This window comes from Chenopodium album, chromosome 8, assembly GCF_948465745.1.
Source record: "Chenopodium album chromosome 8, dcCheAlbu1.1, whole genome shotgun sequence".
NCBI classification, from domain to species: domain Eukaryota; kingdom Viridiplantae; phylum Streptophyta; class Magnoliopsida; order Caryophyllales; family Amaranthaceae; genus Chenopodium; species Chenopodium album.
Genome location: NC_137841.1, coordinates 51,092,495 through 51,108,019, shown reverse-complemented (window position 1 = coordinate 51,108,019; position 15,525 = coordinate 51,092,495). Strand labels below are relative to the sequence as shown.

The 15,525-nt window shown below is 34.1% G+C and overlaps 1 non-coding gene across 1 annotated transcript; it reads left to right on the top strand.

Moving 5' to 3' along the window:
• The first annotated feature begins 1,654 nt into the window (after positions 1 to 1,654).
• LOC145557041 (small nucleolar RNA R71) lies at positions 1,655 to 1,761 on the top strand. Its single transcript, XR_014092121.1, has one exon. It is a non-coding gene; the product is annotated as a small nucleolar RNA R71 (small nucleolar RNA).
• The last annotated feature ends 13,764 nt before the right edge of the window (positions 1,762 to 15,525 follow it).

Sequence of the window (15,525 nt, the reverse complement as noted above, 5' to 3'; positions counted from 1 at the left end):
AATCACAAATATTAGGAAGAATATAGGAAGCATCGTAACAATCATATTTAATATTAAAATTACCCTAGACATGATACTAGGAATATCATAATAACAATGTAAACATGATTTCTACATCATAATATCAATAAAAACCATTAAAGTACTTACTTTGATGCCTCGTACCTCTTTCTAATAACAAAATACACGCGTTAGTAACTTCAAGGAAAATAATAATCAAAACAATTAAATTAAATAATTGAAAGAGAGATTTGGGACCAAACCCTCAGAAATTAAAACCTTTCACGTCTAGGGCGAAGGCAACTTCGAATATGGCTAGGTGTTTCTAAGTCTTGCGAATGCGGAATTTTGTATGTGAAACAAAGTTTAGAAGAAAGAAAGAAAGAATTGAATGTTTTAAGAGAGATGAATGATTTAGAGAATGCTAAAGAATTAATGATAGTTGATGAAAACTTGCGAATGAGGAGAATTGGTGAATGAATGTAGATGATGATAATTGGTGAATGAAAACGGAGTTTTTAATACGATATTTATAGAGAAAATCAGCCAAAAAAGATAATTTAACAAAACAGAGTCTGATGCTCAGAAAACAGAGCTGGCGCCAACCCTGGCTAGCTGGCGCTAGGCACCAGCACTAGCGCCAGGCGCCAAGGCCTGGGGTCAGACGCCAAGCTTGATTCCAACGCGTTTTCGAAAATCCGATAAGTTTACCGTACTGGAGGATTAAATAATATAATTTCTTCGAAAATGCTATTTGATTTTGATTAAAACTCTGAAAAGTCAACAAAAGTCAATTTATCAATGCTAATTGAATTAGGAATGAAAAGAACCTTCTAGAAGAATCTAGAAGACTAAAACCATTCCTAATTGCATTAGGAATGATAAATCATATTAGGCCCTCCCCTAGATCATTGGGCCGTATATAAAGCTCAAACCGGGCCCAGTTTGGTAAATTGGCCATAACTTCCTCAATATTTATCGGAATTGGGCTTATAATATATCGTTGGAAAGGTCTTTGCAAGCCCCATCCAACTACACTACTATTGGACCCATATCATGGACCAATCAAACTGGATTGGCTGTTTTCTCAAAATAAGTTTTCAAAAACAGAGAGAAGAGAAAAGAAATAAAAACTATCCGCAACACTAGACCTTTCCACACTTTCGTTTCATTCGATTATGATTCGACGCGAAAGGTACTCATCACTGGGTTTGGTTTTGGGGAGACACAAATGGGTGTCTACAATGGGTTATTCTGCCTATAAGCGTGGAAGGCATTAACTTGCTCCACGTAACTCCTGCAATCCTGCTCCCAATGACCTACAATACCACAATTTTCACAGAAAGCCTCATTAGAATTATTATTAATCGCAGAAACATTAGCTACATTAGCAGTGCTCAGATTATCTAATTTTTGGCAAATAGAGGTTATTTGAGCTTGCAAAAAGGATACAGAGTCGACACTATGCTTCCCCTTGTTAGCAAATCCTCTAGGGTTCCCATATTGGGAATTGTGTATCGCCATGTCTTCAATAACCTGACCTGCATCATCAACATCAAGATTCATAAATCTCCCACTAGCTGCAGAGTCTAAAATTATTCGTGAAGAATTTCCAAGGCCATTATAAAAGGCTTGGATTAACTGCCATTGCGCTAAATTGTGGTGAGGGCAATCTCTTTGTAGATCTTTGAACCTCTCCCAAGCCTCATATAAAGATTCATCGGCTTCTTGGGCAAAGTTCTGGATCGCACTCCGTAGTACGGCTGTTCTCTCTGCAGGATAATACTTGTTATAGAAATTCAAAACAAGAGTCTCCCAGTCAGTTATACCAAGTGTAGTTCTATTTAAGCCATTAAACCACAATTTAGCTTTTCCAGTTAAAGAGAAGGGAAAGAGAATCTCCCTGATTTGGTCTTCAGTGACCCCGGCTTGCCTCTGATGGTGTTACAATATTGACAATAGTCGGCAATGTGAAGATTCGGGTCTTCACCCTTGGCTCCACTAAATTGCTTCCTCTCTATCATCGTTATAAATTGAGGTTTAATTTCAATTGAACCCCATCAAGAGCCGGAGTAGGGGTGAGATGTGGAAAATCCGTAAGCTTTGGTTGTGAATAATCACTAAGTTTCTTTGGAGCCGTCATCTCTGATTCCGCGTCTGATGATGTCACTGAGTCGCTAGAACCAGTTGGAGGATCGCGGTGATTATTGTTATTATCACCAGAATCCGCCAGGATTTGCTTGTAGAAATTTTTCTGTCTATGGAAGGAACGTTCGATCTCAGGATCGAATGGGATGTACCCTGATCTGGAACACCTGGGCATAAACAAAAACTAGAAGAAAATGTGAGATTTGTCTCAGAGAACTAACGCTCTCTGAGACAAAAGGGAAATAATCTAGACTACAAAAACAATCAGAAATAAAAATAAAACCGTGTCCCCGGCAACGGCGCCAAATTTTGACAGGGTAAAGTCGTATCCCCAAATCAAAAGTAATACCTAAATCCTCTAACTAATGTAGATAGGGAAGTAGGGTCGAATCCACAGGGAAACGGATCTTTCTATTCCTAATTAACCAATATAATCTAGATTATGAGGTAACCAATATTTATATTAAATAATAAACTAAACTACGAAGATCAAGAATAAGGAGAAAATAATATATAAAAGGATCTAGGGCATATGTTCACCAATAAATAATATTCCAGGGTGAAACATAGTAATCAATCATCAATGCATACATTAATCAGATCATAAAGGGATTTCGCTACGTATTACAATCACACAATTAATTTACCGGTATTAAATCTCATCTCTCGGATCTCGACTTAACCATTTATAAATTAACCTGCCTATTGAAACTAGACCTAAACATCAATTCTCATATGTCGAATCTCGAATCAATATTGTCAAACTCATGCATCAAAGATCAGGCCTAATCTAGTCACAGAGCATTAATTCAATCAATAGGAAATTAATCTAGCATTGATAATCAACAACAATAAATTACCCCTTCATATTATTTATGGATCCCCATAAACCCTAGAAATAAAACTACTCACACATAGTAGAAATTAAACTAATCAAAGCAATAAAGCAAGCCATGATAAAAAGAATAAAGTAAATAACTGAGATTAAGAGAAGAGAAATCGTTACCAAAAATAAATCTGGAATTAAGAGTAGAATTAAGAACAAAGGTTTAGAGAGAGAATTCTAAAAGAACAATTAAGAGAGTAAAAGAAAGAGTAAAAAGAGAAAAGAAGATCCTAAAATCGTATTACGGAGGAGTATTTATACTCCGTACAAAAATCCTAAACTAAAACAAATTAAAACGGCGTTAAGCGTCAACTAATAAATACACGTGCCCGATCGGGCGAGGCACCGCCCGATCGGGCGCCCCTTTTTTGCTCCCTAATACTAAACTCGCGCCCGGCCGAGCGCGTCACCGGGCGCCAGCCTAAACTTCTCCCGCCCGGCCGGGCAGCTCATTTGGGCCAATATTTGGACTACGATTGGGCTCCAATTCTTCGGGCCAATCTGGATTTCCTCTTCCGGTCTTGAATACTCGGTTCAAATGCCCCGGTATCACCTATACCGAGCCCTTAATCACCGGTTCGATGGCTCTAACCGACCTTGGGCTATAAAATCTGGTCGTGCTTCTCCAATGTTCGTGATTGCTCCAAAATATCTCGGGAAAATACTCCAAAAGTATAAATCCCTGCAAAAGTTAACCAAATCTACGAAAACACTAGAAAACACCAATTAGTAATAAAAGTGGCTCTAAAGAGCCAAAAACACTACTAATTATGACCAAGGGACGGGGGTAAAATACTGTATAAAATAGACACATCATCTGCTGCTGTGATGGTTGTTCTAGCTGCTTCACCACTACTAGACGCCAATTCTGAAACTGGGTCTTCTTTGTTCAAGGAGCTGACTGCCGAAGAAGTCCTTCAGCTACCTGCTTCCCATCCCATGATGGGTAGGAGTACTTTTGGGACTGGCACTGGTACGAAGCGCCTGAGAGGCTTACCTCTAGGGGGGCAGGATCCAGATGACATACTGGAGGCTTACCTCTAGATCTACTACACCCAGTAGTCCCTTCCCCCATACTAATTGGGCAGCGTAATTTTTAAAACCCTAATCTTCTTCTTCTATTCCAATTTATAGTTAATTATGCTATTGATGAGTCCCTTGTTCTTTGTTATGCCTAGTCTGATAGTGTTGGTTCATTGGGTATGATTTGATGTGTTTCCTGTTATGTTTGGATATGTTGTTAAGGTATGAGTTGTTGGTTGTTTGGGTATGAATTGTTGTTTTTTAAATGAATTGTTGAGTCCCCTGTTATGTTTGGATATGATTTTGGGGTATGAGTTATTGGTTGTTTGGGTATGAATTGTTGTTTTTTAAATGAATTGTTGAGTCCCCTGTTATGTTTGGATATGATTTTGGGGTATGAGTTGTTGGTTGTTTGGGTATGAATTGTTGATTTGGATATAAATTGACGAGTCCCCTGTTATGTTTGACAATTATGTTTGGGTTTGAGATGTTGGTTGTTTGGTTATGAATTGTTGTTGGAATATGAACTGGTCTGTTGGTTGACTGCTGGTATGATTTTGTTGATGAGTCCCCTTTCTATGATGCATTGAGTCCCCCCACCCCACAACCTGCATCAAATTGAATCCCATCCAAATGATGAAGGGACTCATCTGATAGCTATTTGAGTGTCATGGCTGCTCTAGTTACCTCTGATTGAGGTTTCTATTGAGGTACCATAACTCATTGATGCCTTGAAAGAGAACTGTAACCCTTTCTGATGGATGATTAGTACCCAAAAAAGGTTGTGTTTCCATTAATAACAAAAGGTTGTGATTTGTACAAAACCAAACTAAAGTAGCATACAAGACTGCCTAAGAATGTGTAACTTAAGTATGTACCAAATTACACCTAACCAATACCAACAAAAACAACAAAAAACATGATAAGATTGTACTGGTTATGTGTGGCAGTCTTTGGCTCAGATGGTTTGATTGTTCTTCCTTATATTCTTCAATCTGCATCAACTTCCATTTGAATTTCATTTGCACTTGTACTTGGGATTGTGATTGAATCAAGATAGGAAACAACCTCTGCAATTAATTCCTTGTCTACCTGAAGCAAATCTAGAAAAATACCTTGCCTGTCTAGACTTCTTTTTTTCATGTGTGGTGGTGTATAGTTGTTTCCTCCTTTTCTTGTTAATACCTCAATAATGCATGACTGAAGTGTAATCCAATTGTATTTGTTCAACTCTGGATCAAATCCTTTGAATGCTATTTCAACTTCTTTGATGAGATCATCTAAATTATGAGGGAATGACTGATACTGCAGTGATTAAATGACATTGAATAGTCCTAAGTCTAGAACATTCATGTCTGGTGATTGAGCTGGTTGAAAAACAAATTGTATGTTGAATCCATATGCTTGACATGCTTCTTGAAATTCTGGATCTTTTGGTATTTGGTGAGGCCTAGCATTGTCCCATTGAATAGTTATGTCCTTGGGAAGCTGTGGTGGCCATTGTTCATGTATTGTTGGCAACACATGATTAAGTAGCATGTCCCTTACTACTTCCTTGTTAATACTCTAGACTGCCTTAGCCTCTATGGTTCCCTTGTCTCTGTTTTTACTCTTTTTCTTTGCTTCCTCATACTAGACAAAAGGGAAAAGACCATACTTCCCATCATGTAATAATTGTTTGTTTGCATCATACAATGGTTTCCCAATCATGCCCATAAACATAGCCTTTATCTTAAACCTTCTAGACTGTTGTGCTCTGTATGGATTGTCTTCTGTTGGAAGAAGATAGAATGTCCTTGTTTCTAGGTTTATAAAAAACCACTTTTCATCAATGTGTATCCATTGTTGCATGTCTTCAAATGAAGGGTCCCCTTCTGCTGGAATTGGGATAATGTGACTCATAACCCATTTCAGTCTTGCTATTTTATGCTGGTCAGTGAGTACGTGCTGGTTTGTTTGTGCTTGTGTGTGTTCTCAGTCTACCCCTTTTCCTTAACCTGTGAATAGCAGACTTAGACACATGAAGTGCTGCAGCATATCCTCTTTCAATTTGTCTTTTGTACAAAGGCACAGATGTTAAGAATTCATCAGTGTGCTCCTTTTGTTTTCTGCCAACAGTACCTATTTTTTTGGTCCTAACATCTACATCATTGCCTTCTAACATGTGTTGCTTAATTACCTTAAACCATCTTGTTGTTGTTGATCTATGCACATGATGCTTTCTGGCCAAACTGGATAAAAATCCTCTTGGCAAAGAGTCCCCCTCCATATTGAGCATGATCTCATCAACTAATTGGCGCTTTTCTTCCACTGTCATTTCTCTGCTTTGTTTGCCATACATATGCAGTGGACCATGTAGTTCACCATCATCATCTGAATCATAACCAACTTCTTCTTTTGAGTTGCTGTTGTCTTCTTCAGTTTCTTCTTCTGTGAAATGATGCCATGCTGCCATTGTTTGCTCCTCATTGTACAGTGGATTTTCATTAAAAAAAGAGTTCTTCAAAGAACTCTGCCATGAGTCCCTTACCTTTTTTTTTCAGGCTGTCTGAAGGTGATGAAGTGGTGGCTGGAATTTTTTGGATGGTCTTCAACGGAGCCTAGAAGAACTGAACATGGATGCTGCTTTTGTTTAACTTAGCACTATGAATTTAGGCTAATTTTAAACTAATTGTAGGCTTTTGTAATTTGTAGGCTTGTGTTTTGTAAATAATGAATTATTCACCCTAAACCTCGCCAACCCCTCCCTGATCTGTCTTTTGGTTGAAAAACAAATTGTTTGTGCTTTGGAAATTCCCCTTTTACAAGGGGAATTGATTTGAATGTTAAGAAAACAGGTTTTGGGGTATTTTGACAAAAATTTTGAATTTCCCTTGAAAATTTGGGAGGGAAATTCGTGGGAAACAAAAAAAAAGGGAAGTCCCTCTTAAAATTGGCTGGAAATTTGGGAGGGAATTCCCACCCATGTGAAAAGTCAGATTTTTTTGGGTGGGAAAACTCCACCTCACCAAAATTTCCCACTTTTTCTACTTTATTAAAAAAGGGGACCACATTCTTTCCCTCCTTTTTAACTCCCTTAATTACTTAATCTTCACATGCATTAAGCCCCTTAAAAGTTTTGCCTAGGTTTGCATAAAGTTGTACTTTGTTGCAACTCAAATGAACCGGAGGTAGTTATTAAATATTAATTATTATTATAATAATTATTAAAAATTAAAATTTATTATTATTATTATTATTATTATTAAAAATTAAAAATTAGTATTATATTTAAATATTAGTTATTATCATTAAATATTAATTTTTATTATAAAAATCAATTATTATAATTATTAATATTATTAATAATAAGTATTATTATTAGTTTATTACTATTATTGTAATTTATTTTGAGAAAATATTATTATCATTATTATTTTTACTATTATTATAATTATTATTATTATTATTATTATTATTATTATTATTATTATTATTATTATTATTATTATTATTATTATTATTATTATTATTATTATTATTATTATTATTATCACAAAAACAAAAGTCATGCAACCTAAAATAAATTATTATTATTATTATTATTATTATTATTATTATTATTATTATTATTATTATTATTATTATTATTATTATTTTATTACTATTATTAAATATTAATTTTTATTACAATTATTATTATTATTAAATGTTAATAATTATTCTTAATATTAGAATAATTAAATATTAATTATTTATTACTATTATTATTATTAATAAATATTAATTATTTATAATATTATTATTAAATATTATTTTATTATTTATTATTATAATTATAAAACATTAATTTTTAATAATAATAATATTATTATTAAATATTAATTATTTATTGTTGTTATTATTAAATATTAATTTTTAATTATATCATTATTATTAAATATTAATTATTATTATAATAAAATTCAATATTAATTATTATTTTTATTAAATATTAATTATTTATTATTATTATTATTAAATAGTAATTATTTTTTTAATAATTCAATATTAAGTATTATTTTTAAGTAGAGTAGGGCAGAGTAGAGCAAAGCAGATTGAAGCAGAGCAGAGCATATTTCAACAGAGCAGAGCAGATTACAGCATAGTAGAGCAGCTCTAAAAAATGGGGCCTAGGTTAGTTCTCGTACCATGTACCATTATTTTTAATAACCATTATTAAACTATCATTATAATGGGTTTTTATAAACAAAAAAAAAATCTAAGAATATAGTTGATAAATTCATAATCAAAATTATGCTAAGAATTTTTTTTATAGCTATATAAAATTTTTTGTTTAAATATGTCAAATCGTTTTATTTTATTTTTTATTTTTAGTAATTGTTTTGTACTCTATAACATTAGGGAATTATTTTTGTATAAAATTTTTTTCTATAATATAATTTTAAAAAACAAAATAAATATTAAGAACACACCAGAAGATGACAAGTGTCATTGCTGGTGTGTCTTTTAATATATATTTATTTATTCTTAATATTATAATTATTAAATATTAATTATTATTATTATAATTCAATATTAATTATTTATTATTATTATTATATATTAATTTTTTTATAATATTATTATTGTTAAATATTTTTTTTTATTATAACCATTATTAAATATTAATTTTTGATATTATTATTATTATTAAATATTAATTATTTATTGTTGTTATTATTAAATATTAATTTTTAATTATATTATTATTATTAAATATTAATTATTATTATTATAATAAAATTCAATATTAATTATTATTTTTATTAAATATTAAATATTTATTATTATTATTATTATTAAATATTAATTATTATTTTAATAATTCAATATTAAGTATTATTTTTAAGCAGAATAGGGCAAAGTAGAGCAGAGCATATTTCAGTAGAGCAGATGATTGGGGTGTTTAATACCCCCAAGTGGACCAATAAGAGAGCGACATGTGTCCCTCTGAGATGCGTCCAAATGGACCCTCTAGATGGATGACACGTGTCACTCAGATACGCTCCCTAGAAATGGCGGCCTTCAAGGCCCAAATTCCAAGGGCGTTGCAAAACGGCGCTGCCCTAATCCCTAGGTCATCAAACCCTAGGGTAGGGCACGTTTTCCTAGGACCCTATGACAAGGGAATAAACGCGTTGTCAATTATTTATCCCTAGATCAAATACAATTTATACAACCTAAACAAACCTAATACGAGTATAAGACAAGCATAGGGGTCGAACCACAGGGAACGAATAAACACCACCAAATGTTATCGACAATTAAGCTAGTCCGGAATAAGAGATAAATAAACTAAATTCTAAAGATGTTAAAACAAGAAATAAAACATTAAGGGAAATGGTTTAGGTATAACATTCACTTGAACATAAACAAAGGCATAGAAATTGAATTAATTATGAACTAAACATGCTCGAATATCGAAATAAAGAATCCAATCTAGCCGCCTTCCGGGGTCAATTGGCTTCTCCTAACATAGCCTCTATGTTTCCACATTAGAACCATATACTAGGAGGTACTATTAAATAACAATCGATAGTAATGAACCTTAACTAAGTCAACTCCCGTTCCTTGTTAGCAAAGATTCACCTTTAATCAACCAACAATGTGCACTTGCAAGAAGATTAAAGAATATCAAGCATATAAAGACTTTAATCACAAATAAATCAATTCTAAACCCTAGAACATGCTCAAGATCCAACTACACCACAACCATCCCCTTAATGGGGAAATTACTCACTAATCATGCTAATAACAAGATTAATTAACAAATAATCAAGAATAAACATGATTAACAAGCAATACCAACAACTAAAATAATAATCAAAATAAAGCAAATAAAAATAGAGGAGATAGAGTTAGAGATTCTCATTGATTGAATGTGAAAATCTACAAACAAGATGATCAATCTTCTTCTTCAATATCCAAGCTCAACAATGGTGAAACCCTTACTTTTTCTCTCTAAACTATCCTAATCCTAACCTAAACCTAGAGAGAGAAGCTCTCCTAAAAACTAATTAGAAAGTAGAATAAATGGTAATTGTTTTATCTCCTTTAATTATCCCAAAAATGGGTATTTATACTAAGCTAAGAATACTAAGTAAATAAAAGAAAAGAAAATAAAAATAAAAAGGAAAAAATAAAGAAAGAAACTAATTATAAAAAATAAAAGAAAGAAATAAGAAAAAGGGAAAAGGGAAAAGAAATAAATTAAAAGAAAAAGAAACATAAAACCCCCAAAACATCAGACCCCTTTTTCCCCTTCTTCGAAATTTAGCTGCTCTAAAAATGGGATTCAATCCCCTACTTCACACCCATCAAAATCCATCATCAAGCTTCATCAAAGAATCACCACCGTTCATCCTCAACAGCTATAATCGATCATCAAATCAAGGCCATTCGATCTTCATTAAAAACAATGTGTGAAGCTCGTGGAGTAGTTCGGTCGAACCATGGGTTGGTGTGGCCGAACTACGGGGTTGGTTCGATCAAACCATGGGTGTGTTCGACCACACCTCTTCAATTTAGAAAACTTCGAAAGTTTCTGACTGTTTTGGCACTTCGACCGAACCCGATTGATTTGCTATTTGCTCTGATTTTGGGCGCTTGATTGAAGGGTTGTGATTGGTGCGGTGTTGGCTGCAATGATGCGGTGATGATGGTGCGGGCTGGTTGTTTATTGCAGCGGTGTGTAGCGCGGCTGCAGGGGAAGTGAGTCAGGGCTGGTGTTAGGTGTGATTGTGCTTTGGTGTTGCGGGGTGGCTGTGAGGAGCAGCTGTAATTGATGTTGGGCTGGTGATGAAATGGGTGTTGGTTGGATGCGACTGTTGACGGTGGTCAGGTGTTGATTGGAGATGGCTATAATTTCGGTTGTGCTTTGGTGTTGACGGGGTGGCTGTGACGGCTGCTGTAATGGTTTGCTGCTGTTCGAATTGGAACAGGGGAATTACGTGGTTGTTGTTGGCTGGAATTGCTGGATGCGAATTGGAGCAGGGGAGCTTAGTGGTTGATGGTGGAGGTTGGTGCAGCAAAGGTGAAGAAGAGTTGGAGCAAGGGAGGTTGTTTTAGTGTGGTGTAGGATAAGGGGAAATATAGAGGGAGTGTGTGGTGTAGGATAGGAGATGGTGGGAGGTAAGCTGGAAGCATGCTTGTGAAATGGGCATTTGGCGTTTGACTCGAATTGGGACCCGAATTCACTTGAAATAAAACCCCTACCCCTACACACAAAACCAAAGGAAGGAATTGGAATAAATAAAATAAAATTAATAAAATGGAAATAAATAAAATAAAATAGAAAAAGAGAAATAACACTAAACTAATAAAAATATAAAACTATACAAGTAAATAAAATAAAATAAAATAACAAAATAAACTTAAAACTAATAAAACTATGAAAGTAACAAAGAAAAGGAACGAAATAAAATAAATCGAAAGCAAATAAAATATGAAAATAAACTAGAAACTAATTAAATAAAGAAATTAAATCAAAACATACTAAAACTAAGAAATAAACTAGAAACTTTATTAAAAAGAAAACAAGAGAATAAAAGGGAAAATAAGAGAAAATAAACACGAAAATAGCTCTAAAACTACTCCCTAAGAGTGACATAAATGTCACTCATCACCCTATAAATAGGGAGATTTCCCCAATTATTAGGGGACTTTGGAAACTTTTAATCATTACGTCTTAATCGTTAAGGCATTTATTGCTCTCTAAGGAGAAAACCTGAGCTTGGAATCTGAGCAAATAACTTACTTTCCGCACGTTTTACTCCGATTCCGTACTAACTTAATCTTCAGAGGCGGACCTCCGACCATTCGGAGCTCCATTTGTTTTGCAGGTGCAGGCGTCCTAGTCGAATCCGGTCTTGAGTAGTAACTCTCCCAAGGGACACAAAAAACCCCGAAACATTTGGCGCCGTCTATAGGGAGAGTACCTCTAACCTCCAGAGACCAATCAGCCTCTGGAAGAAGTGGTGGTCCAGACGGACCATGACTCTATGGTGACGATGGAGACATCGAAACCTATGTGGCCCCTAACGGTAAACCAAGATGAGCTCATGAAATTCATGAGTAGCTTCAAGGGTGAAATTAAGGATTTGATCACCAAGCGGTCGACTACTCCCAGAAAGGAACAGTCGGCCACAAAACTAGCTCAGGCTGGAAAACAATAGATGGTCCGGGACCGTCAGCTGACTTTTCACCCTACTTCAAAGGAGAAGGCTCGACCCCAGTTAGACCTTTCAAGACTCTGTTTCCCAGAAACGATGACAAGAAAAGCCATCCGGCATGTACAGCCGGATGGTAGCAAGAAAACATATCCTGATGCTCGACAGTACATCTAGCAGAAGAAGACCCAACAGCTGTCAGAGTCGGCATCTGCGTCGACTTATCATGATAGCTTTTAGAATACCTCTGTGAGGAATTCTCAATCTCTATAGGGACCCCATCAAGCGACCCCCTCGTACAGTCATCGCCCCATGTAATCAATTCGGCGCAGTATATGGCACAACCATTATACAGGCCGCCTGCTTTGCCCTACATCCAACCTGCCTTCTTCAGAGGAAAGGCGACATACAACTATCAGCCTATGGTGTAACACCCCGTATTTTCTAACCACCATTTTATGTGAATTTAAATCTATTAAACCCAATTTCTTATTTAAATCAAATTTCAAAAGTGAAATCTTTATTTAATTATTAAAATCGTTATTTTGTTTTAAGGTTCATTATAAACTTTTGAAAACCTTAATTATAATATTTTGATAAAGCAATTGAAATTATTATTTAAAAGGTTTTATAATTGAGTTTTAATCATTTCAACTATGTTTAACATGTCTGAATTGATATTAGCCTTAAAGAGTGATTCCTTAAGCTTAAGCATCAATTCAATAAGTGTTTCTAAATTATATGTAATTTCAATATTTAACTTATCGCAATTGATACGGGTCATCATGGGTGATTCCTTGACTGAAGTGCCAATTTGATAGGTATAAAATGATTCTATGATTTTAAAGACATTTTACGTTCAATGGTATCAATATATTGATGTATAAAGTGGTATTGGGTGATTCCGTCAACTTGATTATCGTATTGATATTGTTTACAAACTATTCTTTAATTTATATTTATAAAACTCATTATAATGTCCTTTTATTAATTAGGTTATTATAAATGAATAATATTATTGGTTTCGCATATCGCCTCTTTATATTGTTTTTCAGTAAAATATGAACTTTATATATATTTTTGTTTCGTGATTTAAATTATTATTTTCATTATTATTATTGTAATTACCATTTGTATTATTTTTGAGGTATCAATAATATAATCTGTATTATTGTTTTTTTTAAAAATTACTTTCAAATCGCCTCTCGTTACATTCCTTTCCTAATCTAGTTTGGGGCCAACTAGAATTTATTTATGGGTCGGGTTTTGCCATACAACTTCCATGACTAAATAGATTAAAATACGCTTGTTTATTAGCTTCCTTATCCCATTCTTACGCCTAAATTAATTATTCAGTCAAGCCCAAAAAAAGAAGCCTTGAATCCTAGCTTTGTATGACCTTTTTGTGAGCCTCATTTAAGCCCATTCTAGGCTGTTTTACACAGCATCTTTGAGGGATTAGAAGCTGCCCATATTCCACCTATGTAACCCCCCATATTCAATTTTTTAATTCTAATAAAACTTATTAATTTACTGCCCAAACCCTTTCTCTTCCTCTTCTCATTTCACGTACAAAGAATCCCAAAACACATCAGTTTTTCCCCACCTAAAGATGCAGCAACTCACTCCTCTTCTCCCCATCTTTTTCGTGGGATTCAAGGTGGGAATCAAGGGGAAATCAAAGCCTAACTTTCTGCCATAATTTCTGCCAAAATCGTGCTCCATCTCTCCTCTTAAATAAGCAAAAACGAAGCAAGGGAACAAGGCAACTTGGGTGGACGTTTGTGCGTGTGTTTACTGCTGTTTGTGTGTGATGATGTTGTCCTTTTCTTCTGGTTTTGGTGTCCTATGCATTGAGTTAACTAGATTTACTCCCTTAGGTTAGAACTATTGGATTTTAGAGTTGAATTGATAGGTAGAAACATGGCTAGGATTAGGTTCATTTGTAATTTTCGTTCATTTTGTGGCAGCTGTAATTTGTATGACATAAAACGTGAATTAGTGATATTAATCCTTGTTTTTGTGCCCAAACTTGATTTATATCAAATCCTTGATGTTTTATGATCTTTGTATGATGTTTTTAATGAGTTTATACATGGTTTTGAGGCACAAAATGCACCATAGGTACTGCTGAAATGTTACATACCTGTCATGAGTTTTGTTGTGGTTATGAGGCATGTTTAACCTATTTTCTTGGGCTAATTCTTGCTGTTTAATGTGTAGTAGCATATAAGGGATTGTTGGGTACAATTTCCATGTGTTAAACTTTGATTTTGGGCATGTTTTGGACTTGTTATTGAGCACGGGAAACTGGAATCCGCGAATGAGTTACAGTAGTTTTGGGGGTGTGAATTTGAGTTTTAAATCTGATTATATGGTTTAATTTCATGCCTTCACAAAATTATTATCTTGTTAAGATATCACCTAATTAATTTGACATGATTCCAAGCAAGTTTGATATGTTTTTAGAGGCTAAAACAAGCTATGTAGAAGCTGCCAGTAGGTTAGTCTATGCGTGTAGTTTAGGTGATTTTCAAAGGTGTATTGCCTAATTTCTAAGCCCAAATTGGTGTTTGTTATGGCTTATTATTTTGTAAGATCATGTAAAAAAATGGGTTAAGCTTAGTTTCATGTTTAAGGTGAGTTTTTGGGTGGATTGGTGTCCTTGGTTCTGCTGTAATTCAATGTAGGGGCTGCTGTATGTATGATTTTATTTGGGCATATTTATTCTTGAATTTTAAGTCCGAAATGGTTGAGCTACCCGATTATGATTATTATTATTATGATTGATTATTATTATTATTATGATTATTATTATTATTGTTATTATTATTATGTTGCTTGATATATATTTATTGTTATTGCTTGATCACACCTTTTATGCATGTTTAAAGGGAATTGGTACTTGTAATCACGCTTAATAAGATAATTAATAATCTTGTTAGGGTTAATATGATTATAATTCAAGTGATCACCGATAATAGTTTTATTTGTGCATTAATATTTAACCAACATAGATTAAACAGGTTTAGGGTAAACCTATTGATTGCATGTTAGTCAGAAAGCGCACATGAATACGATCAGAATAAAGTAGAGGCCTATTATTAGGATAGGTTCAATCTCTTTTAGGTTGGATTTGTACCTTCATCCCCGAACTACCAGTCATGGTTCCAGACCTATTGGAGTTGACGATATCCTGGATCTTTAAGGCGTGTAACATTCACTTCGTGAACGGTTTACAAGTTCCTAAAACTTGTTGGCGACTCTTTTGCTCTATCT